At 33.8% G+C, this 4386-nt stretch overlaps 1 pseudogene; it reads right to left on the reverse strand.

The window, feature by feature from the left end:
* Positions 1-427: 427 nt before the first annotated feature.
* On the reverse strand, positions 428-1877 carry LOC107499371 (annotated as a pseudogene).
* Positions 1878-4386: the final 2509 nt, after the last annotated feature.

A 4386-nucleotide genomic window follows, 5' to 3' on the forward strand; every position in this document is an offset into this window, starting at 1 on the left:
TATTTTACTTTTGCCTTCACTTAGTGTATAAGATATTACAATAATCATATGATTTAAAGGCAAAAGTTTGGGCACAAAACATAACTGTCAGGGGGATGGCCACTGTAAAATTTACTTTCTCTCTCTGTTGGAGTCAACTCGAGTGTTGGCAGTTTCTGAATGTTGATTTAAAACCTGGGAATTCCCTGGATGAAATCCGAAACTGCTCCCGGCCCCCATCCACCTTGGAGAGCAAGGAGAAACCGGAGAGGCAGACCACTACAGATTGACAAGTAGCGGTTTTAATAAGCAAAGGAACCTACATACAAGGCTTATCTTGGGTGGCCAAAAGACAAGATCTCTGCAGCTGACTGCCGGAATCTTCAAACTTTATATAGAGCCCTTAATGGGGTCCAGTCACAAATCCAGTCCAGATGGTCTCAACCCGCTATTCTCTCAAAGCTGCATCCTTAAAAAGGCTCCTGATGTGGGAATGGTGGGCAGAGAGTATATTCTAAGGACAGGAGAGAGGCCCAACTCACTGGTCAACTGGCAGTCATGTCCTCTCAATGACCTCCTCCAACACCAAGGAGGAAATTGAGGTTTTGGGGAAGATTGCCATCCATCTCCAAGACTGAGCCTAAGAGAACTAGTTAGCATGTCATTACAAAAGCACGCGGGTTGAAGAGCTGTTTAAAATGTTCTTGTAACTGAACTTTAGGAAAACTCAATTTATAAAGAGGTGCAAGAAAATCAAATACAGAGGCAGTCAAGGTAGAAGGTGTATCTCCAGAGGAAAACGGAGCTGTTCCCAATCAATTTGGCAGAAGATTTTGGTACTCCTTGGCATCTCTGTATATCTATGCTCCCACTTCTCAGAGGTGGTAGAGGGGAGGCTGTTCTTTGGTCTGGAGAATACTATTCAGTGCTCTCTTAGACATTCTTCCAGAAAGGATCAAATTCAGGAAAAAAAAAGAATTCACGAAGCAAACCAAAACCATGGCTTTGTCACAGTAAAGAATGTCATTCTAAATCAAGAATGTGGAAGCACTACAGGAAGCAGCTACTTTTCAAGGAGGGCAGTGTAAGCGAGCATATCTGTGCCTTGTTTTGCTGAGAGTTCACAGTCAGCATTACATTCCTGTTTTCTTAAAAAGTTTAGTTTCTTTGTTGCCTGAGAACCAATGTTGTCGTTAGTTGTCCAAATTGGTACATCTCTTCTTGAACCTCTCCATGTGTCATCAATGACAGTGATGTTTAAGAGTGTACCAGATAGGAAAAGGAAATATTGGAGGAAGCAAACTTAAAGAAAAGAAGAAATTTAAAGATATATTTATTAGAAATAGACACTGTCCTTTTGTGGAAAATTGTTTCTTTTTTATTCGATTTTATTTTATTTTTTAATAAAAAAGGAGTCCTCTTTTATTTTGGGGGCAGTAGGAGCTGAGTTCATTGAAACATCTTAAAGCTGGCAGAAATTAACTTTTCCATGAGCCAAAAGTGGGTTTGGGGCAGATGAGTAATAAACAATGATGATTTTATTTATTTTTACCCCCTGAAAAGATGATAATACAATTTCAGAAAGTGGAATCATATTTGTAAGTTCATAAAAAATGCACTTTTATTGCCCCTAGAATAGTGCTATGCAGAGAGTGAGTGCTTGAGTCATTGTGGGTTAAAAAATGTAAACTGGTAAATTTTGTTCTTATCTTCAAGGCTGGCTTAAGTATAAAATTGTTTTTTAAAACATTTGAAAAATTAAAGGATTTGTTTTATATTAAAAAAAAAAAAGAGTGCACCAGAAAATTTGGCATAAGCTATCACCACAAGAAACTTGCCGTGTATGATAGGAGCCCCCAGCCACCTTCCCAGTAACTGGGCTCCAAGGAAGCTGCCATCTTGCCAGAGCTAAACTTTGCTACTCTTAAGTCTCTGTTAATCAATAGAATGACCCCTTTTTTTGTTACTGATTTTATTTTGGTTTAGTTTTATGTCATTTATTTATTTATTTGTTGAAGAAACATCATGGGCTCATGATGTTTATATATTTCATGTGGGATTTCCCACATTCTGGATTTGGATTTATAGCCTTGTGATGTCATTTGATATAATTTTCTATACTCAATAGGCTCTGTAAACTGATATCTACATCTAGAGGCTTGATGATTTTTTCTTTTTGCCAAGAATACTTTGAAAGTAACACTCTATATGTCCAACTTTTAGTGATGTTCAGATTGATCAGTGGGTTCATGTGTTTCCAGTCTGGTTTCAAATTTGCCATAAATTTTTTGCCCAATAATTTTAGTAGTAATTGATGACTGTTGCTTAGATCCATTATTTCATAAGGGATAACAAAATAGCAATTTTTCTATTTCCATTATTTCTTTTGCATTTATTATATATGGTTTTTATATAAAGAACTTTCTCTCATCAGAAAAGGCTTCTGGATCCTTCCCATTAAGAAAAAAAAGCTTTCAAAATAATGAGATGAATTTACCTTGTTTTGTAGTTTTGATATAAGAGGTGACCAATTAGTTTTTTGTTTTTTCAGCCACTAAGTTTTGGGATAGCTTACTATGGCAGCAGTAGATACTCAAAACAATGAGTCACAAAAGCTCAGCATGAAGCAATGAGGGTTCAAAAATTTATTATCATTATGGGCTCATGATGTTTATATATTCCATGTGTTATCATTCATTATAGTCATAATTCTTCTTGATGTTGAAATTATTCCATATTTGGCCAATGAGAATCTCTTCCAGGTGGTGCCTGTCATTTTGACATGAGCCAGTGTCTTTGATAGTTTTCTTAGTACAAGATAATACAAGATATCTTTGATAGTACAATATATCCTTAACTCATTCTGTACATTTCCTGCTCCAGCATTGGACTTGGCTATTTCTCCAAGGAACCCTGGTTCCTTTTGGAGGGAAATGGCATTTTAGAGACCACGATTTCACCATTAAGGACACTGATCTCTACCAGATTGTCTGTTTTTAGGACTTTTCAGTGAACAGAACAAAGAAATACTTATTTTTTAGAAAGAGTAAACAATCAATAGTTCATACTGATATTTTCACTTAAAGATTATATAGTTTTTACTTAACTTCTTTGACTTTATACATGCATATATATATATATACTTTTTCTCTTATAATAAAAATCTTGGTTCCTAATGAGATTTTCTTAATCCTACTATATAAATATTGAGCAGTTTTGAAATATTAATACTAATATTATTAACAGTAAGTCTACTGAGTGCTGTTTAAAATTTTTTGTATTTGTTTTGTCTTTAAGATCTATATCACTATATGTTGCATGACTATAATACTGTGTTTCAAAGTCGCTTGAAAGATTTCTTCTTTGTATGGTTATGATACAACCTGATGGACAAATAGGTTTATTTTTATTCAGTTTTTAAAAAATAGATTGTGTTTTTACAGTTAAATTTGTTTTTCAGATTATGTGTATATTTTATTATATCAAAATTAAAACAAAGTATTTGCAGATAACAGCTTCCATCACTATTCTTTTTCTGATAAATGGTTTTTTGTTAGTTTTTGTTTTATATACTTTTAAATCTTGAAAATAGTAGAACCAAATATAAATAAATATACTTTTATTTTTCTTTTATTTTTATACAAAAAGTATGAGACTAAACACACTCTTCTGGACATTAGTCTGTTCACCTTTGTCCTGGAGATCACCTTTTAGCAGTGTATAGAAAAAGTCTTCATTATTTTTGCAGCTGAATAGCATTTCAGTGCATCTTTGGACCACCGTTTATTCACTTGTCCTCTATAGATAGATATATAGGCTATTTCCAGTTTTTTATTATTATAAAATGTGTCTCCCTAAATAGCCTTGAGCATGTATCATTTTGAATTTGTGCCATTTTATTTCGGTATATGTACCTAGAAGGGAGGTTGCTTGGACAAAGGGTAAATGCACGTGTAATTTTGCCAGATGTTTTAAATTCTCCTCTGCGGTTGTGCCATTTTTCATACCTATCACCAATACATGAAATTACCTGTCTCTCCAAAGTCTCATCAACTCAGTGTACTGTTAAGTTTGGAATTTTTGCAAATCTGATGAGTACGTAATGACATCTCAGTTTAGTTTCGTATGCATTTCTCTTATTATGGACAAGCTTGAGCACCTTTTTCTATATTTAAGAGCTGTTTACATTTACTTTTCTATAATTTCCCACTTTTTTTAGTGAGTTGTTAGACTAGAATTTGAACTCTTTTCAATACTTAAAAATTTTATATATTAGGGATATTGGCCCTTTGTGATATTAGTTGCGATTTTGTCTCAGTTTTTTATTTACCTTTTCACATTACTTATGGTATTTTGGGCATACAATTTTTAAATTCTTTAACATTATAGATAAACAAATTTACCCAT

Source organism: Rousettus aegyptiacus, unplaced genomic scaffold (genome assembly GCF_014176215.1).
Source record: "Rousettus aegyptiacus isolate mRouAeg1 unplaced genomic scaffold, mRouAeg1.p scaffold_m13_p_1, whole genome shotgun sequence".
Lineage (NCBI taxonomy): Eukaryota > Metazoa > Chordata > Mammalia > Chiroptera > Pteropodidae > Rousettus > Rousettus aegyptiacus.